The sequence below is a fragment of the Phaethon lepturus genome, unplaced genomic scaffold, assembly GCF_000687285.1.
Source record: "Phaethon lepturus isolate BGI_N335 unplaced genomic scaffold, ASM68728v1 scaffold4789, whole genome shotgun sequence".
In the NCBI taxonomy this organism is placed as follows: domain Eukaryota; kingdom Metazoa; phylum Chordata; class Aves; order Phaethontiformes; family Phaethontidae; genus Phaethon; species Phaethon lepturus.
Genome location: NW_010561303.1, coordinates 86,955 through 111,058, shown reverse-complemented (window position 1 = coordinate 111,058; position 24,104 = coordinate 86,955). Strand labels below are relative to the sequence as shown.

General features: G+C 46.0%; 2 non-coding genes across 2 annotated transcripts; one reads left to right on the top strand and one right to left on the bottom strand.

Annotated features, from left to right (window-relative positions):
- The first annotated feature begins 3,156 nt into the window (after positions 1-3,156).
- TRNAF-GAA lies at positions 3,157-3,229 on the top strand. Its single transcript has one exon. It is a non-coding gene; the product is annotated as a tRNA-Phe (tRNA).
- Positions 3,230-15,046: 11,817 nt separating this feature from the next.
- TRNAF-GAA lies at positions 15,047-15,119 on the bottom strand. Its single transcript has one exon. It is a non-coding gene; the product is annotated as a tRNA-Phe (tRNA).
- Between the last annotated feature and the right edge of the window lie 8,985 nt (positions 15,120-24,104).

Sequence of the window (24,104 nt, the reverse complement as noted above, 5' to 3'; positions counted from 1 at the left end):
ACGTGGCTTGTCTGGGCAAAAGGGTGTTAATGGTTTCATTAAAACTGTACAAAAGCTGCTGAGCTTGTGCCTGGTGCCTGAGTCACGCAGTATGCTCCAGGGCAGCTCACGCAGACTATGGCTTTCTAGCAGCTGGTGGACAGCGAACCAAAACGCTCATGTGGTGACACCACCACCCTCCCAGTGACCCTCATACCACACAGGGTAGCAGAGAGAGCACAAGGGTAATTTATAGGGAAAGCCAATGCTTCAGCTGAACTCAGTAGTGGAAATACCTTTTCTCATTTTCACTGGGTAATGTCATTTCTGGTGTGGCTGCAGGGTTGTTACTCACGACGACGTCGTTCTTGATGCATATATGAACTGCTGCTAGAAAAGGGATGTTCAGTTTGCCAGACTCACATGCTGATAACGTCCGAGGTGTCATACAGAGCCCTCCAGAGTTGACATTCAAAGTTTTTGTTTTGGTTTGGTTCAGTTTGGTTTCGTTGGGTTTGGTTTGGTTGGGTTTTGAAGGGAGATTCAATATGAGACCTCAGCACCAGTGTTCCTGATTTCTGTGAGCTCTGCCTAGTGATTAGGTCAGGTTTAGAGATTTGCTGCCTTGGCTTTGAGAGGTCAGGTGAGATGAATTCCACCCCAGGAACCTTTTCCAAACTGCTGGGGTTTGCAGAAAAAAGTCCTGCCAAGCTCAGCAGGTCTTCTCTTGTGGTCTTTGTTACCTATCATACTGCTGTCCCCATCTGGCCTCCTAGGAATGTGGTAACATCATCAGTGCTGGTAATGGTAAATAACTCACAGGTCTTAAGGGAAGAGTAAAACAGTGTTCTTTCAACAGAATCAGAGGCACTGATGTTTCAAAATAAACAGAGTCTTTAAAGAAAAAATAAACCCGGAGCAGGTCCACACTCCAGACATTAGTAACTCTTCAAAGCAAAGTTTTACATAGAGCTAAACATTTATGATGGACCCCACAATAATAATCTAATAAATCATTTGGCTATGCAACCTTTTTTCTCACTTCCTTCAGCATCCAAATGAGGAAAAATATAGAAGAAAGAATTTTCTTTTCCTGCAGGATGATCCGAGCTGTATTTGTAGGACACTTAGTCACTGAGCTCAAGAATTGCTCCTGTAAGCATCTTCTGTAGATATATATAACCAGACCTGCTCTGAATGTATAGCCTTGGTTTGTGGATGATTTTGCAGGGGGCAAAGTGCAAGATTTCTTCCTCATCCTCTTTCATGGACAATTGGAAAGACTTACTGTGGCCAATCCCCAGCTAACCTTTTTCTTATGGATCCTGAGGTCCAGGTGGAGGTGAAAGAGACAGTCAGACAAGGATTGCTCATTCCCACTTCAGGAAATCACTTTTCTGTGGCACCAAATCCCTGAGTAATATTCTAGGTTCCTCTCATATTAGCATTTCGACCAGACACACAGTGTAACAGAGGAATTGGGTTTTGGGTTGGGTTGCCTGGCCTTTAGCGATGCCCTGGGTTTGCTATGTGCCCCTAATCTTGGCACCATGAGCTTTCAAGGGCTGAATCTGGCAGGTTTCTAGGTCACATATAGGAGACAATTTATAAGTGTAAGTGAACAAGAAGCAGAAACTCTGTAGCAGAGGTCAGCTGTCCAAAATGGTCTCCACCTCATAAGCACAGAGATGCTGAGACCCTCAGCCATGCATATGTGATCAGCTCCTCAGTGGTCATGGATCCCGTTGGGATCCAGGGGTGGAAGTGGTTTTACAGAAAGGAAACTCACTTAGGGTATGATCCTGATGTCTGGATATTGCAGGAGCTTCCATAGCCTAGTTTGGAAGCCCTAGATATCAGAAACTGTTACCTAATAAATCTCTGTGAGGAAATATCTGCTGCTGTCAAAAAACAGATTAAATATATTTTTGACACCTTTCACTACCAGTTTTTAAGCAGATATGGGAAACTTACTGTGCATTTCACATATGTATTTTGGGGAACATGTGAATTTGCTGAAAGATGGTAGATTTTCTGTACTGGGAGCAAAAGTCCTCTGTTTGCAGAATAAGTTGGTGGGCTGGGCAAACATCTCCCATCAAGATGTCTGGCTCCCATTCCCTAGCTGGAGAGAGACAGATTGATGTGAAAGGATTAGCCAGACTCCATGGATAACTCCAGATCCTTCAGTGGGCTCTGTGAAAAGGTATTAGAAATGTCTGTTCTATTCTAATACTCTTGGCTGGTCCTCAGATCAAGGTTGCTGTTTAACTCCATATTTTAGCTGTGTTTTATGATATGGACCTCGGTCTTTAGGTTTAGCAAGGAGTCCCACTTTCTTATTCTTACCAGCACATCCAAACCTTTCCCTACAGAGAGGGTATTTTGGTATTTTCAGTATGTCAGATGAGTTTGGAAACACAACCAGAGCGTTCTCCCCAATGTTGTTGTTCGGTTTATCGACCTGGGTGCAAACATCTCTGTGCTGCCCTTAGTTCTTATCTCTACACTGCAATTAGCAGCAGGTGCCATGGACCAAGGAACGTCTGTGGCATCCCAGATGAGCCTGGAAGGGAATCACATTAGTCAACACAACTTGTATCCGAGTCTGACACCCTAAACACGACTAAAAAGAAAGAGGGTCTGAAGAACAAGACAGGATGGTGTTTTCAACACAAGAAGCACAGAGAGAGCAATGATTGTCTCTTTCACTATCTTCCCATTTACAGTAATCTCTTGAGCTTTCTCTACAATCAGTTTATCTTTCTCTTCATCCTCCATCACCCTTGTCACTTCACATTCAGCTTCCTCATCAGTAGCATTGTATCTACCCAGACCTAGCTCCATCTTTTTATTTTCCTTGCAATGATTTGTGAGCAACAGAGCCCTTCTCTAATCTCATGGTAACTGTACTCCTGTTTTGTCTCTCTGCTCCATTTCTATACATCTTCCAGAGTCATATTATTATTAAAGTCATACACATACACAGAGGTCATGCACATTGACAAAGAGGTTGTGTTCATGCCTTGGGCCATTGCTTTTGAGCCCAGTCTGTCTGTATCCTGTTCCCTGAAACAACTTTGTTGATTCACAAGCTAATGTCAACTAAGCTTGTCTGAAATGGATGAAAGATAACTATGTTCCAACAGGTTTTGTGAAAATTTGTGCCACAGCAGGGCTGAAGTAGCTCAGCTGGGAGAGCGTTAGACTGAAGATCTAAAGGTCCCTGGTTCAAACCCGGGCTTCAGCAGTGTTTTCCTGTAGTTTTTTGTGCCCAGTGTTGGGTTCTTCAGTACAAGAGAGACATGGAGTTACTGAATAGAGTCCAGCAAAGGGCCAGGAAAATGATGAATGGACTGAAACATCTCTAATACGAGGAGAGGATGAGAGACTCGGGACTGGTTGCCCTGAGGCATTGTGGAGCCTCCATTCTTAGAAATATTCAAAAGCCACCTGGATGTGGTCCTGGGCAACTGGCTCTAGGTGGCCCTGCTAGAGTGGGAGGGTTGGACCAGATGATCTCCAGAGGTCCCTTCTATCCATTCTGTGTGTAGAGGACAAAGACAAAAGTTTATGTCTAGAGCAGGGAAAAGCAAGGCTAATGTCATCCTCATGCAGTTCCATTAGCAGTGGCCACCTGGCCAATCAGCACAACCATCCGGGCTGACCAACCAGCCAACAAACAGCTGTGATTAAGATTAGGGCATGAGAAGAACCAGATCTACATATAAATAAAAGCAGGTTTATACATTCACATGCTTACAGAACCATTTATTGAGTTCAACTTTTTTTCTTTTTTTCTTTTTTTTTTTTTTCCCAGACAATCCAACAGCTCTGTGGACAGAGACTGTTTCAAAATTATCTCATAACCCGCTCTGAAATCCTAGTGTCTGTCATCTGCTTCAAGATCTGCAATGCTACGTCACACACAGAGCCCCCAAATAAACTTCCGTTCTCATTTAAGACACCATCTGTGTCCCATTTCTGCAGCGTTTGGCAGAGTTTGCTTCCCTTCTATGGTATGTTTGTTCCCCTCGCTGAGCTCCAGCCTTCTTTGGAGGTGGGAAAGTCAGCGGGTGGAACGGATGCCAGCTCTGTGCAAATGGAGAACACTTTGCTGTGACAGTGTCCTTGGGTAGCAGGGTGCTTTTTGTGTTCAGCCTTACTCAGGTGGTCTGAGAGCAGACTCAAGGGCAACCCACAGAAGATCTACAACCAATAGGTCTTGGCTGCAAGAAGGGGAAGAGGCTTCGCTGGGACATTGGCTGTTAATGAGGGCAAGAGCAGCGAGATGAGCAAAAGCCAAGTTGGGGACATCATGGACAGGTCCAAACACACTGGAATGTCCGATTGCTCTCGTTCCTTTTACCAAGTAATTGATGGAGTTCATAGTCTTGTCTTCCTATTATGCAATTAAATTACGCTTTATTGAATAATTCAGAGAGCTGTAATCCACAAAAAAGCATAAACAGCCTTAGTTTAGGCTCTCCAACAAACGAACTGAATGATCTGTGTAAATTGCATCACTGTGCCTCAGTTTCTCTAGCTGTAGCACTGACTCCTGCCTTAACTTCCCCATGTGTGGTGAGAGTTAACTTGCAGGTGAAAGCACTCTGTGTCCTTACCTTGTTTTTGTGTGTTATCCCAGCACGTGTTCCCACGGGTGATGCTGTATTACTCACATACCTCTCAAGTCCTCTTTTTCTCTAATTCCTTTTATTTGCAAGGACTACAAACAGTCATGTTATCCAGGAAAACGCAGCCTTCATAATGCTGGCATCAGCGTCACTGAGCTGTGCTCAGGAGACTGCTCCTTAGGAACTCCTATGGTTCTCAGGTGAACTTACCTCAAACTTGGTCAGAAATTAGGAAGGGGAAGAGATAGGGAAGAAGAGGACAACTCATTTCAGAACAACAGTGAAAGATGAGGTAAATAATGAGGAAATAGTGTAGGAAACAGCATGATGGACCAGAGAAGAGACTACAGAAGCCTGGGTCACCATTGATACAAACCATTTTAAATGGCTGAGAAGGACTTCGGTGTTCATCTGGAAAGGGAGAGTCTATCAGATAAATGGAGATGAGGAAAAACTTGGAACATTTTGCCTATCATGGCAAAAGGCTAGGAGAGATTGAGTGTTGTCTGTGTGTATCTGGAGGAGATAAACACAAAGGATGAACAATATGTGGTCAAGCTAGAAGGCAGCATTATAAAGAATATGTCTAAACTGGTTAAGGATGTGTGTGAGCTGTAAATTCAAAGGTTTCTGCCAGTCAATGTACAGCAGCTCTCTGAGCTCTTTCCTGTCCTTCAGGGAGGGCAACAACTCCCAGAAAAGTATTGTAGTGGGTCTCCTAGGAAAGAGGTCATACCACATGTCGTAACTGGGAACCATCTTCCCATCCCTAATTTTCATTTTGCTCCACAACCCTCTCTGTTGACACAGTGTCTGATCTGACTGAGGATACTCAGGTTTCATCAGACATAACCAAGTGTATGACAAGGGCATGATGAATCAAACGCTTCTCTTCTTCATCCTCCTTCCCCTGGGTTATTTATTTATTTATTAAGAAAAGCTGGGATCTTGAATAAGCACAAAAACCAGGGAAACATCTCCTACTTTTATAAATGTTTTACTCCTCTCTGCTTTTCAGCTTGTTGCCCAAAACTCTCTTTGGGCACTGCTTGCTTACCTTTAAAGCATCCAGCGGTACCAACTTCCATAAACTGATAAATGTCATGTGAAGCCTGTCATGCCATCAACCTTCCTTGGCAGAGGTGAACGATCTGGGGAACACAGCAGGCATAGAGGATATGGGGAGGTAGGACCAACATGGGGCCTTATTGTCAATAAAATTTTGGTCTTTCTTAGAATATCATGCCTGACTCTCACTGGCATCAACCCATGACCACAACAGACAGTGAAGTGGGATGGAAGAGTGGGTTACATCAAGGGATCTCCATACCTACAGAATAGGTATAATTCTGACTAAAAACAGCTGTCAGGAGGGAGTCAGATCCCATGAGCAAGTGGAACAGGGAAGGAGACGACCTTGCCCTTCACTTCCAGCTAGTTCTTTATAGGGAATGCAAAGTGAGAATCATAGAATCATAGAATGGTTTGGGTTGGAAGGGACCTTTAAAGGCCATCTAGTTCAACCCCCTGCCAGAAGCAGGGACATCTTCAACCAGAGCAGGTTGCTCAGAGCCCCGTCCAACCTGACCTGGGATGTTTCTGGGGATGGGGCATCTACCACCTCTCTGGGCAACCTGGGCCAGGATTCCACCACCCTCATGGTGAAAAATTTCTTCCTTATATCTCATCTAAACCTACTCCCTTTTAGTTTTAAACTGTTACCTCTTGTCCTATTGCTACAGCTCTGCTGAAAAGTCTGTCCCCAACAGAAACAACACTTGTTCCCACCTCGGTTGCTTCATTCACTAGAGAACAATGCCATTTTGGTCTCCAGCCATTCCAGGTCTCCAGCCATTCCAGGTCTCCAGCTGGTAATAAAACATTTAAAGAGACAGCTTTGACTCTGCAGCCTGTGTCCAGAGATTATTTATCCAGTTATGTGAGTGCTCACTGGACAGCCTATGTGTATGTGTGTGCAGCTGGTCTGCTCTCAGAGCAGCCCATGGGAAGTTTCATTAAAATGAAGCAGTTTCATGAAAAGATATGACAGAAAGGGAAAAAGATCAATAATCTAATTTTTCAGCTTTTCTTCAACTCTAAATTGGATTGTCCTCCACCCCTTCCCAACTCTTCTCCTGTCCTCAACACAATAAAATGTGTTGGCAAAGGTGGCTGCCATGGGGAGGGGAAGTCGTGGTCCCTGGGAGTGACAGCAGAAACCCTCCAGCAGGGAACAGGAATAACTAGTAACACATTTCCAGAGCAAAGCTGCTTGCTGTCTGTGCCGCCTGCCCCCTCAGCTCGGCTGGCCCGCCAGCTCCAGGCTGAGAACACCCACCTGCAAGAGGGAGACAGCCGGAAAGGCAGCGAGGGAGAGGTTCACCTGGAGGGGAAAGCAAGCTCTTCCCGGAGGAGGTGAGAGGAGGATGGGGGATCCTGTGAAATACCGCGGCTGCGTTTTGAGAGGGACTTTCTGGACTGGAACCTGATCGGGGAGTAAGATGGGGAGCAAGGAGGAGCTCGAAGAGGTGTATTAACATCCTTACCAATGTGGTACAGAGGGCAATTGGTCATCCAGAAAGCTTAGCTCATTTAAATTAATGAATCTCTTGCATATTCCTCAGGAAATCTCTCTTCCACATTTGCAAACACCGCTTGACTTGGCTACAGTGTGTAAGACCATCTTTGAACTATATATCTAGACAGCCGCCAGCTCTGGAAGGGAACAAATCCCCCAGCACTGCTGGAGGATTAGTGCTGCAGATGGCTATAGGCGTATTTGCAGGTGTTGAGATGTTTGTGGTGCTTTGTCTCCTTCTCCTGACATCTCCTGTCTCATTTTTTTGCCTTATTTATGTCCGATCTCCTCCAAGAGGACATGTTTGACCCACCTGGGGAAGTCATAGCTCACTTCCCATGTTGCTACACATAGCTGAGTCTCTCCCAAGTCATGCCAAGGATACTGGCACCAGATTCCCACGCGTGTCGCTTGGATTCCTTATCAGCACATGCACAAGATGGTAAATCACGTTTCTAAAGGTAGAGTGTCTTGACATCAGATCCCACTCCCCTGGAAAATAATCTTTGGAAGGTCTCAGCGTGCAGCTCCAGGCTCCAGCAGCCCTGCCGTGCTGTGTCACCGCGTTTCCCCTGTCGCGCACCAACGCAGGAACCTTTACAGGGCTGGCAGGAAAAAGATTTTCTATATTGCCACTTCTCAGCCACAACTGAGAAAAACTCCCTCATCTTGGTGGGTGGCCACATGAGGTCCATGAATTTGGTAAGGATTTGGTCTGGAGGTAGAAGCCAATGTTCTCTCTGTCCTGTTGCAAACTCAATGGCTGGTGCTGGCCGGGATCGAGAAAGCTGAAAGCCTGGTTATGGAAGCTGGTTTCCTGGGGTGATTTCAGTTCCAGAGAGCTACCAGAGGCTCAGGATCTATATTTCATAGACACCAAGACCCTTCCCTAAGGGACGTGTAGGTACAGTTATGCATAGTTTACAAGGGAGTTGCTCAGACACATGAGCTGAGCTGCAGGAAAGAGCTGTGTGCCTACGGATTGCAGTCTGTAACAAACCCAAGGTGATTTTTGTGGCCTGAGCACATGGTAGGGCTAATGCTGTGTGCAGGTACCTCATATTTGCTCCAGAAATATCAAGTAGCTGAGATGTGCTCATCTATCTAGTGGGGAAAGCTGACTGCTTCTCCAAACCCTGAGCTAACAGGTCTTTCCCCAGGGAAGCACTAAAATTGCAAAGGAGATGATTTTTACCTCTACTGTCTATAATGAGAGGCTGGGAAAAAAAGGAGCTCTTAACTTAGAAACTTCAGCTAAATGTTTAAAGCTAGAGGTGATGATCCGAGACCTTAAGCCCTAAAGATCTTTGGGCTGAAAAAAACCCATATCCTCAGTGGCTCTGCAAGCCTTCTAGTCCTGGTTTTATTTACTTTTTTTTTTTATTTTTTTTTTATTGGCTCCAACACTAGGGAGCTTCTATGGCAAATCTGTAGCCAAGGTAAAGCCTGAACTCTGCTTTTGCAGGCTTTCAGGTTGGTGCTGTAGCTGCAAAACTAGCTTCCCTCAAGCAACAGGCAATGCAGCACATCTGCGGCCACCCATCAGGATCTTTAATGGGGTAGCTTTAAAATCAGCAGGCAACCGTACTGCCTCTCACTCAGTCCGAGTAAAGAAAAGCTGCCGCCGTTTTCTATGCTAATTTTATGGTTTCCAAATGCCCATTTCATTTCTACTCCTCCTCCAGATACTTCTCCTTCTCTCTCTCCCTCTCTCTCGCTCCTCCTGTGGAGGTGCCAAAGCCTCCTCTGTCAATTTGTGAGAACTTCTGCTTGAAAACTAGAGCAGAGAATCACCCACGTAACCAGGCTGGCATGAAAATATTGGAGGCAGAGACACTGACTCAAAATGACTCGAGGAGTTTCCCCGTGTCAGGGTAAAAGAAATGGGAGCCTGGAATCGATGCCACCAAAATCCCAGTGGGATGAAAGACTTGTCCAGCATCTTCTGACCATGGCCAGTGAACTTGCTCATTAGGAAAATGTTTTTTGCATTTATTTAGACCGTCTGTTAATTTTTAATTTTATCTGTTTTCTGCTTGCCTGGGACTTGCAGTGTTCCCAGCTCTGCTTTTTTTTTTCCTGAAAAATCTCAGCAGGGCAGGCTTTCTTCTAGGCATTTCCAGTTGCTTGTAATGAGGAATTGTGTGACATAGTTGAATTTCCTCAGACCGAAGCAAGAAGGAAGTTTCCAACATATGTGGCACAAGTCAAGTAGCTTAAAAAGATGATCTGTGTCGTTTAAAGACCTATAAACTATCTAGTCATTAAAATCACTCCTGTACTAGAGTCTCATACTTTTCACATTATTTTCTTGAATATGCAGAGCTTTCTGAGGATGTTTTCTGTGCTGCAAGTGCTTGTTGGAAATCAAACTGAAATCCACCCACCCTTCTGCATGGACTACCGAACTCTCCCCAGTCTGTCACCTCCTGGATGCTCCCAAAGGCTGTCAGAAGAGTATTCACTCTTGCCCCAGACTGAATCCCACCCTGGGCAGGGAAATGAAAAAATCTCTCTTATCTCATAAGCAACAGCAGGAGCTCCACAGCCCTCTTTCTCTGGGCTTTTGGAACACAGTTTGCATATTTAAATAGCTTACTTCCACTTGTAATGAACAGTGCTTCATGTGCTTTCCTTTTCCTCCACTAGCACCCTGCAGTCACAAATAAAATTAGGCTTCGCTATTCAGACTGAAAATAAAGGATAGCCTGTTGCCTCACAAGTTAACAGCCCAAATAATAATCTAAATTGCATTTAATTAATCAGTCATAGATATTAAAGCCAAGACCCTTCGAAGGTATTTTGACTATCTGTTTACTTTACTACTTTTGAGGAACTGAGCTGGATCCAAAAAGTGTTTTGCTATTTTCCAATTTTGGCTTTCAGTGTTCAGGGGAGGTCCTGGACAGTTGCTGCATCTGAAAGAGGAATTTTTATGCTTTTCCTTTTTTTTTTTGTTGGTGTGATGCATGACCAAACCCCCTTTTAGGACACTGTTTAGACAGAGAGAAGGAATCCTAGTGCTACATTTTCCAGGGGTTTTCTGGATGACCTGAATGGAAGTACTGCCCTGATCCTCATATATGCTATCTAAAACCCAACACTGTTGTCGTGCACAACATCATGTTCACCAGGTGAACTAGGACCCTGTGCCTTTTAAAAACCAAGCAGCTCCCACTGCAAAAAGAAGTAAGGTTGGATTTGCAGCTCTAAGCAAGAGCTTAGAGTTTTTGGAAAAGCTGACTGTTGAGCTGAGCTCTTAGGAACAGCTAGACTACCCTATGGATGGCCAAGGGTTGGCTCTTGGGTCATGGACTTCTGCCCGAAGCTCCTTGGGGCAGATCTTCTCTTCAGTTTTAGGTATTTAATGCAGGAAAGACCTTGGTTACCTCAGGCTCCTTCTAAAGTCAATGGGGAGCATGATTCAGATTTCAGCTGCCGTGACATTAGAGGCCAACCTCACCGGCTCAGATGGGATGAGAAAAGGCAGGGTTGAACATGTGCAGACCTAATTTGGTCTCAGAGGGTCCGGGTGGCAGCTCCTGCGCACTTGCTGATGCAAGGACTGCACGATGTATCTCCTAATGCGAGCATGGGTGGTCTTCATCACAGTCTGGACTCTACACAGGTGCACAAAAGCGTGTGTTACCTTTACGACCGCACACAAGCTGTCTGATCATGGCACAGTGCTACTACACCTCCAAGAGCTCTGCACTGCAGCACAAACCAAGCCTTAATGTCTTTATGCCTGGAGTAGTAATCGCGGGATTATTGCTCCCATGACATGCAAATAATAATCCATTCGTTTCTTCATCTTGTAGCTGCCATGTAATTTAGAAAATTAATCTTCAGGGCTAGAAATGTCTTTTATTGTCTGCTTGTGCTGTCTGCCTCTATCTCTGTCTCTCTGTCAGATCTCAGAGCACTTTCCAAAGTGACTTTGGAGTATTTTGCCCAATTTTCTGATGGGTGAAATGGAGGCATGAAAAAAAGGATTGCCTTCTCCTCAAGCTAGCCATTGGCAGAGCAAGGGACAAAGCAGACACGCAGTCCAATTAGTCCATATATTACAGTAGGTCCTACAAGAACATAAAAAGAAAGCAATAATGGAAACACGCTACGGGAATGTAAACTATCACAATCAGGAAAATAGAGAAGGCGATGCTGGTAACATGCACACCTCACCCCATGACCTTTTCATCAAGGCAGCTGTATTGACACAGGGCAGCAGTGACTCACAGTGTCTGCAAGTCTGGGGGTCTTCTGTCCGACCCCATAAAACACAACGGAGCAAGCACTGCGCATGCAGCAACCCCTGGTGTGATCTGCATTCAGCAATTTCAGTGGGACCTTTCCCAGGAGTATTAACGGACCCAGTCACGCTCCCACAGTGACCACATGCCTTGCAGGGTTTTTTCCTGTTTACCCTTTTTTGGGGGGGGGGGGGGGGTTTAAGCTCCTGCTTAATTAAAAGAGGATCTCCCACTTACTTAGCTGGCTGATCTTTCAGGGCAGGCTCCCGCATCTCAGCAGCCATGAGATGTAACTCTGGTGCTGTGCGGTCAGGGTGGATGCATGCGGACTGACCCGTGGGACAGGTAGAGAGAAGTGTCACCAGGATGGGGGAAAAGGACAGCAGAAGCAAATCACGGCTGAGGGGATTACGAGAAAGACAGGAATCACTCGCAAAAGCAGAAAATCGGAGCTGGCAGAGCTGTGAGCATTTGTGGGGGAGAGCTGTGGGCTGGAGCAGCGCTGCACAGGGGCTCAGGAGAAGATGGTCGTCGTTCTCCGACGTGCACTGATTGATCAGTGTGGGGGCCCTGGTGCCGACGGGACATGAACGGCGGTGAGAGGAGAGATCTGCGTGTGTGTGGGCTGGCTGAAGGTGCTGGCAGGGCAGCCGCCCCCACGCTGCCTGCCGCCCACCATCGTTATTCATCCTGCACCTTCCCTCGCAGCCTCCCCGAGCACGGGGCCGCTTTTAACCCTTCCTTGAGCCAAAGACAGGGAAACTTGGCAACTTTTGGCACTGAGGCTTGAGTTGAAAATGTTTCAGCCAGGAGGGGACCAGGTCGGTGGGAGAAGCAGCAGACAAGTAAGCTGCTGTCATCACTTCTGGCAGCGCTGCACTATGGTCTGTGGGGACTTCTTTATGTCCTGCAGTGTGAACACGAGGGCCTGACTGCTCGCATCGGTGGGAACCTTTCCTTTGCCTTCCCACAGCTGTGGATCAGGCTTCAATGCAATTAGACTGCAGCTACCTCCTAGTGCTGGACTGCAGCTGCGTTAAGGGTGAGCAAGCCCAGCTGACACTGGCACCTCCATGAGAACAACGGTGCCGACTCAGACACGCAACCTCCAATACTGTCCATGAGCCGATATGCAGTGAGGAGTAAGACCAGGACAAATGCACATGATATCTGCCCCCATATCTCTCCCACCCCTACGAATCTCTCCCATGATTTGACTGTTTTCAGCTCAAGGGATTTCCTCAGCTGGCTGTGGCTTATCTGTTCAGCAACCCATAACGAAGCTCTACTCCAAAGGCTTATTCTCATTGTGGCAGGCCCTTCTAGGCTGCCTCAGATAAGGGTGCTGGTGGCCCGCCAAGGAGAGAGGTGTTGGGAAACACCAAGTCCTTTGCAGGGAGGTTTACAGTGCCAAAAGCAAATACAACTGGTCTGTCCTGTTTGGTGGGACTAAGGCCATCTGGTAGGGCACATCTATCATGGTGTTGAAACCTCCTTCTCCCACTGCCTCAACACAAATAGATTCATTATGCCCAAGCCACCTCTTGGGAATGGTTCCTGCCCCCTGCTGTCCCCTGAACTATATCTGGATGTTGCCTGGGAGGGCACAGGTTGGCACATTTAAGCAGTGTGGAGAAGCACTGGGAAGTTCTCAAGCCCAAGCACTGTCCTTATTTAGATTTCCAGCACGCTTGTTAAACCATGAGTCTAGCACCAGGTCAAAATATTGTTTAGCAGGACTGCTTGAAAGCTAAGCCTGTGCCATCCCACTGCTTTCTGACTCACGATCTGTGCGTCTGGTATCTGACTTGCTTCTGCTGTTGGGGCCCAAGGCTGCATTTCTCTGGTGTGGTAGATGAGGTCAGAGCAGTTCAGCACAGCCACAGCTTGTACGCTGTTCTTAAACCTGAGGGCAATTCCTGGGATGTACTTACACAACTGCCTGAGGTCTGTTTTCATAACAAAACGAAGCCCAAGACATATACCAATTTGATATAATTTAATCCTTGGACCATGCAGGGGGCTCTGACCTACTCTCATCCAGATTGGGGACAAGGAAGCTCATGCCTAATTTAGATGCAGGCATAGACAGTAGGACTACAGGGTCATTTTCTACCTGGTGCCAGAGGACACTGCCTGAGTGCATCAGATCTGCAAAGGTCTATACCGGGTGAGTGGCTGCTATGTTTGTGTGAGCTAAGCAGGAGAGCAATGCATGTTCCGGCCCTACCTGCTAGTGGGTGGTGGCTGTTGATAGAGACATTTGCCCCGTGGGAGCCATGGTATCTCTTCAAGGCTTAAGCAGGTCATGGTGTTATGGACTTACACACAAGTTGTTATTCACATCCTGATCAGGGAAGTGAACATCTCCTGGAAGTGCTGCAGGATCTGGTAGGGTTATATCCAGAGCTTAAAAAGCACCACCAGAATGAAAGGGAGAAAGAAGAGGTCTCTGCCCTGTTACACAGAAGAGACCAGATGAGTATTGGGGTTAATCTTTGAGACATTGATAGTCAAAGGTTCACTGTTTCTCACTTCTGTTTTTTGGAGAACTGGTAATTCGGGTCTTGTCTCTGCTGTTTGCCTGAAATTCTCAATAGATCAGGAATTAGTCAGAAAGGGACAGAGAACAAAACAGAAAACACGGTTACTCAGTTGTAAAACTCTTTGGGATGCCTGCCCATTGAATATTATTGTCTTAAAAAGGCCAGTGTAGGAGTAGAAAAGGTTCATGAAAGGGTAGAAATGTTTTTCAGACATCTGGAGCTGTTTCCCTATGAGCAACAAGTAGACACACTGGAAATTTTCAGCCTGGAAGAAGACAAATTTTAAGGAGAGGATTTGCTTCAAAGTCAGTTGTGATTCAGATTGCAATTAGTCTTTTTGATAGGGTATTTTTCCTTTTCCCAAATCACAGTTTTGACTTCCTACGTAGTCCCATAAACCAGTGGGTCAACACCACTACCTCTTCATGGGTCAGTCCATGATATAGGAGTAGGAACAGGCAGCTCAAGACTGAGGTGACAAAAAATCCTTTATATCAGTATTTCTGCAGAAGCCCTTGAACTGTAAAACTGTGTCCCTGTTTAATAGATTCAGAATGGCTGACGTTGGAAGCAACCTCTGGAGGTCATCTGGTCCAACCCCTGCTCAAGCAGCGACACCTACAGCCAGTTGCCCAAGGCCATGTCCGAACAGCTTTTGAATATCCACAAAGATGAAGACTCCACAACATCACTGGGAAATCTGTGCCAGTGCTCAGTCACTCTCACAGTAAAAAGTATTTCCTGATGCTTGGAGGGAACCTTCCGTGTTTCAGTTTGTGCCCATTGCCTCTTGTCCTGTCACTGGGGACCACTGAAAAGAGCCTGGCTCCGTCCTCTTTGCACTCTCCCTTCAGGTATTCATATACATTGATAGGATACCCCCGGAGCCTTCTCTTCTCCAGGCTGAACAGCTCTCTCAGCCTCTCGTGCTCAGAGCGATGCTCCAGTCCCTTCATCATCATCACAGTCCCTCACTGGACTCTCTCCTGTATGTCCTTGTCTCTCTTGTACTGGGGAACACAGCACTGGGAACAAAAGACTACAGGAAAACACTGCTGAAGCCCGGGTTTGAACCAGGGACCTTTAGATCTTCAGTCTAACGCTCTCCCAGCTGAGCTACTTCAGCCCTGCTGTGGCACAAATTTTCACAAAACCTGTTGGAACATAATTATCTTTCAACCTTTTACTATTCATACTGGCTCAGTGGACAATTGATTCTTCTCTGTCACTGGGGACCACTGGAAAGACCCCGACGCCATCTTCTTTACACACTCCCTTCAGATACTTGTATACGTTGATGAGATCACCCTGAGCCTTCCCTCCAGGCGTTTCACAGGATGCTGTGGGTGGCTGAACTACAAAGGGTTTCGGAAGCAATGAGAAAAATAGTTTCATCAGAAAGTGTTACACACAGATTGCCCTAAAACCTTTCTTCTTCCCCAGTTTGTGAAGTCTTTAATCTACAAATTGTTAGGGGCTGGGAGAATACAGCACAGAGACTATTCTGTGATTTTCTTCTTGACACTGTAGTTGTCTCCCCTGAACTCACTTCTGTCCCAGCCTCCCTTCTTAGTCTCCCGTGCAGAAGCAGTGTCCCTACAAATAAAGGAGCCAGAGACTTGTGACACCCAAGGTAGGAAACCCCCTAAAGCCTTTGGGATTTGGGTGGAGTTTGACCTGCCTGTTGTCCTGCGGGCAGCTGAACCATGCCTTTCATCTCAAATACAATCCCACCACAAGAACTTCATTCAGGTTGCCTAAATACACACATTCAGTACTATTTGTGATACCTTAGGCTATCACAGCTGTCCCACAGCTCCTACTCCAGAGGAGTGTAGACTTTCTTCATGATCCATCTCATATTTTTCAGTCCTGTGACAATGGTTTGAATGCTCTGGGGCTTCTTAAAAAGCACCAGGGACCTAGGAAAATAAAGTGTGTCCTCATAGGTCAGATCAATGGTCCATCTAGTCCAGTTCTCTGTCTCTCAAAACGGTACAGGGAGATGCTCCATAGGAGATCACGTGAGTGTGGCTGTAGTCCATTCCCCTTGTGCCATATTCAAGAAGTTAGAAAAGGAACATCTCCACCCAGTCGTTCAGCATCTGCCTCTGTATCTATCACCAACGCTTAAGCCTACGTTTAAACACCTGGCCCAAACATCAACTATCAGAGACCAATAAGGTCAACAATTATCAGAGATCTTTGAATAAGAACGGGTGTGGTGAGTAAATACACAAGATAGGAATAATTCTTACAACCACAGTTTCAGTGGTAACACCCCTCCAAGCAGGTTTTCTCAGAGGCTGGACTAACATCATCCATGCCATGTTGGTTCTAACTGAGTGGGTGACAGGGAGCCACATGCAGGTTTCTCCCCAGGAAATGGAATCCTGCCAGGTCTGCTTTCCTGGAAGCCTGTCTCACCTGTGTCTTAGCTCTGCTTTTCCAGCTGTCCCATTTTTGCTTCACCAGCTTTCTCCTTGTCAAGGAAAGTGACTGCAGAAACCAAAGCACTTCTGTTTCTCACCAACTTTCCTCAGACAGGAAGAAATGATCCCAGCATGGGAACTGTTGTATTTGACAACCCACTCTGCCTTGCTGGAAATACTCAAGCTTCATCTGGGTACAAAATTCCTACTGAAAGATAAACTATGCTACCACTTTGCAAATGCTAGCATCGCTGGTGGAAATGAAGTGAAGGATCTGAAAAAGAACAAGCCTTGAAGGAAGTGTTACACTGCAGTTAAATTAGAAATTTGAGAAGCTTACTTGCTGGGAAGTTGGCTTATTCAGATGGTGAAGCATCACAACTGAAAGTCTATGAGCAAAGTCGTCAGAAGGAAGACTGGTGCTGCCAGTTTAACATGTCGGATTGCAAGAAGTTGGAAGCTCAGACTTTCCCTCATTGAAGAGAAAGAAATTAAACCTGTCCCTCTGGCTCACTTCAGACCTACGGCTCCATAGATAGCTCTGCTAAGGGAAGCGAATGACATGGAAGGAGGAGTGAAGTTGGGATGACTGCTCTGGCTGCCTTGTGGGCAGGTCAAAATTGCAGTGTTTAGCAGACGCTGCTTGTTTGAGTGAGAGATGTGGACACCTCTCCCTACCACACACACGTCCAGCTCAGTGCTGCACTATGCAAATGCAGGGATTTGGGAAAACTCCTCTGATACCCTATCCACTGTCATGAAAGACAGATAGCTACCGTGATCTGCTGGAAAAATACCCTGTCCCTGTGACATTTATTTCCCTCAGGAAGACTCTGCCCATTTCCATCTCTGTCCCCACTTTGCCCCCCTATGCCAGAAACTTTCTAATAGGTAGCCTTGCACTTTGTCTTTGATTTCCTTCTGATGATTTCCTCAGGTCACTTGTGTGTCCTTTGCACCAGGGGGTCTGTAGAGTGTGGGCTCCCCATGATCAAAGTTCCCAGTTGCCCTCTCTCACCTGTCCTCGTTCCCCCTGCAAAAACTCCTGTTTCATTCACATCTTGTATACTGTGTGCTTTGTTTTGGTGTCCCCATCCCTGGAAGGATGTGAAAAAAACCTTACCAGTGGAAATGGGTAATAAAGTCACTTCCACACAGGGAATGGCTATCTAAACCTTGTTTATTCAGTCTAGAAAAAAGGAAGGGTAAAAGGAAGGATAATACAGGATCTAGAGAGAAGTCATTAGGGGTTGACTGGTTATTGTGTCTTCTGAGGAAGGGTTATCAGTTGAAATGAGCAAGTTCTAAGCTCAGAACAAAGAAAAAGGAGGAGTTTCTTCACACAACATCTGGTTATCTGTGCAACTCTGTGCCGTAGGATATTATAGATCCCCAAAGTGTACAGACATTCAAAAGGTGATTGAGCAAATCAGTGGAAGGAAAAAACTCCATGAAAAGCAAATATGAAACGACCTGCTTTGCTTCATGCAGTGCCTGAGCTGCAAAACCCTGGAGATTAGGAGAGTATCTGGACATATAACATTTTTTTCTGTTACTATACTCTTCTATAGGCATTAATTCATGGAAAATGTTGCAGACTGGGTTTTGAGATAGACGTTCTTTTGTACATCTTCTCTGGCACCTCCTTATACTTTCGCCCTGGCTTCTTGAGGCATCAGGAAAGTGTCAGCCTGGTAAACCATGTTGGCATATGGGCAGAGATGTGCTGGAGGTGTCATTTCATGTCATCAACCAACTGTTTGATCTACCACTCCCACACAGATGTTTGAGGCTTTGGCCATGTCAATCAGATGACAGGAGATCCCTCTGTTTCCACCTTCCCTCCTCCCATTCTTCCAGTTTTCCTATCACTCAAGGCTGATCTGCCTCTGCTTTTTAAAATATCCATCTGGCATCAGCCATATGCAGTTTTCAAAAGTTACCACGTTACATCCATGCAGAAAGCTACCACTGAACACTTATCCCAAGAGCTCATGTGCCTGGCCGTGTCGAGAGGCATGAAGCTGGCCTTTGTGGTCCGCGTGGGTTCATCACCCCTTGCTGAGTGCGCTCTTTTTTCAGTGGGCGTGAACGCACCAACCAGATGTAAGTGCCGAGAGCTGACTGCTGGTAGAGTTTCTACCCAACTCAGCATGTCAGATTTGTCATAAATTTTCATTTTCATTGCAGCCTTCCTGGCACCAAACTATGCCACTGATGGGATTTTGCCCTATTTCTCCTCTCTTAATCCAGCTATCTGCACCAGGGGAGTGACAGACAACTGCAGGGTTGAGATGCTATTGCTTTTCACATACTGACTTGGCTCTGATATGTCAAATAAAGCACATGTTCCTCCTTTAGGTTTCTTGAAATTTTTCTGTCTCATTACACTGAGTGGGCTTCTGGTTTACTTGAAAAGCATTTTTAGTGATTATCTCTATTTTGCTGTCACTATTTTCTCTTCTTTCCTTTTTCCAGACTTTTCTGAAAATGATCTCATTAAGAACATGGAACTCCTTTTTCTGAAAAAGGTTCCTTGAGGTTGCAAAGTCTCCCAGCAGGAAGGTTGCTCATCTCCATTTTCCCTGCAGTTCAACAAACCCCCAAGTGACCCCATTAGCAAAACTGGACTGCTTGAAAAAAAATCTACAAAATATGCAACAGCAGCAGCAATAGCTCTGAAATGTAAGGCTCCAGTAGTCTACCAACGATGTTTGCAAGCTTCATGTTTGATGGCAGTTTAATATTTTAGGGAAAGAATGACATAATGACACAAAGGGGACTGCGGGTACTTGCTACCTACTGCAATAGCTGTGAGGGGACGTACTAAAGAGGATGGAATATGGGGCCTGAGATAACTCAATTGTTATTCTGGAGAGATAAATGCATCTTTGAAAAACAGACTTAATGAAGCCCAGCTGCCAAACTATGCCTCCCTCCGTAAGTCTGATGTCTAAAAGATGCTGAGATTGTTAGTCCGTCCTTCAGGGGGCTGGGCGGTCACTAGGCGTTCTTTAAAATTTTCATTTAAGATTTGGCTCTTAGGAATACAGGCTATGAATAACAACACTGCTGTCCTTATGTGCAGTATCCCCACGCTTGAAGCATGTACCTTGGATGGAGGGATGCAGGCTGTGGACCCATTGCTGCCTAAAAGAACTTATCTGGATCCAGGTGAAAATTTGCAATCTGTCCTTTAGTGAATTACCCACCTACTCACTGGTAGGGAGACACAGCAAGAACAAACCCCAGACCTGGTATTTAAGTTCTCCCCAAGTCTGAATCACTCTTTGCTGGGAAAAGTAAGCTTTAGTGCTTGCTGTAGTGTCTCTGTTAGACAAAGAGAGAGACCTGAGAGATCATGGATGTATTTCACTCAGAGTGGTGGGGCAATTTAGGAAAGCGTAGGTCTGTGTTCACTAAATTCTTGTTTCCAATCAGGCAAAGGAAGGTGTCTGAGGCAGAACTTTCTAAGCTTTATGGGGGTACCTCAGCTACGGTGCAGAAAAAAGAGGGCAACGGCCATCTCCTTGGTTGTGTCCTACCCGGACCCAGGCTGACCAGACAGCAGGAGAACACTTAGTCTGAGAGCTAAGCACTGAGAGACACAAGTCTCAGCCTAAATTTGTTTTCTGTCAATTACTGAATATTGCAGTCCTGCAGTTATGCTCAGCATACAAGTCCTGTTGCTTTTCCCAGGCTTAATAACATTTGCAGATCCCGCTCTGCCTCCACAAACTCACAATGCACTATGCTTTCCCCAGATCTTTATTTCAAGATGGATCGCCCACTGCCATTTCAACCCATCAAAACTTCATTTTCGGAAGGATAAACCAAATGCATCCCAGAATCACTTTTTTAATAACTGCCAATAGACCAGAGCAATAAAACGGGTACTAGGAAGGCAGAAAAACAACACCAAGAAAACCCTTGTAAAAATAACAGGTGCATTAAAGTGTGTGTGGGTATGTAGGTATATTTGTAAGACAATAATACACAAATCAGGCGGCATACTACCTCATTAGCAATCTACTTGTTCTTGCCAAACAGGGTTTGGTGAGATTCCCTGAGAGGTTTCCCAGAAACTCATAAAATTAATAGTAAACAACCCTTCTTGGGGGTTGTGATATATTTTCTGACTCTGCCTAGCATCCCAGCCCCCTTCTGAAGTTTTTCTCTGTTTTACAAAACATCCAGAAGTTATTGGGAGGAAAATTAAAGAGCAAAGGAGGGGGAATAAAATGAGTACAGGCAGAATCCACGTTAATCGGCTTCACATTGAAAAGCACAAGAATGATTGCTTGGACAGCGATGGTATCTTGATGTATAAATGGGTTTGTTACTTAACTCTGGTGATTCATGCTGTCAGGCACAAGGATGAGGCAGCTGCCAAATTTGATGCTGGGAAGGAAATTTCTCTCCCAGAACAGATTGGTAGGGAATTTGCAAAGCTGAGGGGTCAATAAAAAGGGACAGATATTGTTATGATGAACATGTGGACAGGCAGGCCAAACATCCCAGAGCACAGTAGCACCATCATGTTCCTACCTCATGGTACCAAGCACGCCCCAAAAATCAGTGCACAGCCCTTTAGCTCTTTCTCCCACAGCTCCAGTAGACCTGTAATCCACAAAGGGATGACTTTGGTGGACTAGGTGAGTAAGACTACTCTCCTGTTTCCTGTGGATGAAGGCTGGGGCAATGAGTCTTTTTGTATTTTTCACATCATTTATTTCATTTATGTTTCTAAATAAATACAAACTGAAGCTACATGAGTGTTAGCTATTGGGTGTTTGGGGTAGGTTTTTTTTTTTCTTTTGTTTTTAAAGAGTGTCTAAAGAACATGTTCCAGCTGCCTGGAATGAAAGAGCCAGAAAGGAAAAGCAAACAAAGGAAAACAGTGGAGATAATTAATTGAGATAATTTTAGCTGTTCTAAATGCCACAGGCGATCTGCATGGATAATTGGAGAGAGGGAATGAGGAAGGAAGAAGGAAAAATTTCTGTGATGGTTGTTCAGTCCCCAAATTAAGGAAAGGAAGGTGTCTTTTCAGAGATCGAGCAGTACCCTACCTGGCAGCTCTTTGTCTTTTGAATCTCTGTGGTTTCCTCTGCACTCTACCAGGCCACAATGCAAACTCATCCAGACCGAAGAGAGCCTGGTGGGGAAACCCTGTGTTTATGGGGCTGAGCAAATAAATAAGGCACTCTCAGGGAGAATGAACAGGGGTGGCCAGCCTGGATGATGTGAATTCAGATCCTTTCTTGGTCTGGACCCTTGTGTCCTAGGTCAACACCTGAGAAGGCACTTCTGGGTCAGGAGATGGCACTCCTTGTGGGGTCCTTATGCTTTGTGTGCGACTGAAGCAGGGAGATGGAATTAGTTTTCCTGTGAGATATGGGATGCATGGCCTGCATGCATGCATGGGTATATATTCTGAGATATACCTTGGTCTGGCCTACGGGATGTTTGATCAGTCATCCAAAATAGCAATGCTCTTGCAGAAAATGCTGGGCTAGCTAGATATGTGGAGGTCAGAACTTTTCAGATGTGAATAAATCACAATTCATGTCCTAGTCAAAAGAAAGATGTTGTGAACATGGTTTTCCACAACTCCCAGGAAAGGCACCCTACCCCATGACTGTTCTGTACAATGACAGCCTCCTTGTTAATAATGTAAGTGATAAACAAGATTTTAAGACCCACTATGTCTGGAACTAGAGCTTTGGATGAAGGTTGGTGGTCACAGAATCGAAGAATCATTAAGGTTGGAAAAGACCTTTAAGATCATCAAATCCAACCATCAACCCAACACCACCATGCCCACTAAACCATGTCCTGAAGTGCCACATCATATGTTTTTTTAATACTTCCAGTGACGGCGACTCCACCACCTCCCTGGGCAGCCTGTTCCAATACTTGACCATTTTCTCGCTGAAGAAATTTTTCCTAATACCCAACCTAAACCTCCCCTGGTGCAACTTGAGGCCATTTGCTATCGTCCTGTCACTGGTTACTTGGGAGAAGAGACCAACACCCACCTCACCACAACCCCCTTTCAGGTAGTTGTAGAGAGCGATAAGGTCTCCCCTCAGCCTCCTCTTCTCCAAACTAAACACCCCCAGTTCCCTCAGCTGCTCCTCATAAGACTTGTGCTCCAGACTTCAGTCAGCTTCCTGCACAACTGCTGGCAGAAACATCGGAGTACCTGGGTGAGATTGTGTTGCCCTCACAAGATTTGAAGTAGCAGACAAAGGGTGCCTTTTATGCCCATCACACGCAAAACTTGGAGAGGGAGTTGGAAAAGTATATTGGGGATTAAGCAGCGGATGGAAAGGAGAGGTCTGCATGTGTTCATCATAGGCATCATAAAACTCCAAATCTTAGGGTTTCCCCGCTCCTTCACAAACTCCCTAAGCACTAGCACCATTTCAGAAAGCCTTCCAGGCTCTGAGCAAAGCGACATTGCAGGCACCCTCTCCCCCTCCCCAATGCAGAACCTGGGGAGGAGGAAAAATGGTTATAACCCCCCTGGAGCAGGTACCACATTTGGGGACCCATGCTCACATCATCTCTATTTTAGCAATGCCACGGGAGTGCTGCCCTGGCCCATTTTCACCCCCTGCAAAGCTCACCCGGCAGATTACCTCCCTTCCCTGTTTGCAGGCAGGTGGGGAAAGGCAGGAGCATGCAGCAGCTCCGATCTCTGTCACACACGCTGCTCATCTTTTTTGTCTGCCCTTCTCCTGGCTCCCACTCAACCCTTCTCCCCCACGCACCCACCCACCTTGGTGTCTCATTCAGGGGCAGCTCAGGGCGCTTCAGGTAGCTGCGGGGATGGATATGAAGCTCTGCTGGGCTTCTCGTTAAGGAACCCATTAATATGGAGATGCTGCCTTTCCCTCCCCTTCCTCCTCGCAGGCAAACTCGACTGCGGAAAAGAAAAAAAAAAAAGGGGGTGTGAGATGGGAAATCCAGGACACTGCATCCTCCCCCACAGCGTGGGCTGGGGTTTCTTTGAGAAGGTCAGTGACGAGGCCACCGCCTGTATCAAGCCGGGAGAAACAGCGGCGATCAGCAGAGAAGTGTTGGCTCAGTTGGCTGAATGCCACCGCGTCTCCCCCCACATCCTTCCCTCTCTCTGTTGCAACATTCCTATGGATGAGCTAAATCCTATTGTGTAAAACCCATGGAGAACTAAACCCCGCTGCGCTGGGAGTGAGCTGCCACCGCCGCCCCAGCATCTGCCGGGCTGAAATCACCAGCCCAGCAAAAGGGCAGCACTGCCTGTCCCATCCCTGCAGCCCTATAGCAGGACCATCCCTCCCTGTGCCATGACTGAGGGACATGCAAAAATCATTCTTCTTAGGAACCTTTCACTAAATCAGACATAAATAGCCCTGGCTACAATTGCAGTCTCCGATTTACCTTTTTTACCTTTTCTATCTTCCCTCCCCCGCCCCCCAAGTTTGGTTTTGCTGAGAGAAAGCCAAAGCAGATCTTGGGGGAAAAGTCTCCCCTTCTCAGCAGTCTTCTATCCACATGGGACCACCTCTCCTGAGAGACAACCTCTACGAGGAGAAGGGAGATTGAATAAATTCCCATGATCATGTGGGGAGACACTAGCAAGGAAAAGACCTGTGTCAAGGTCAGTTCTGTCCCAGACATAGGCTTCTTAA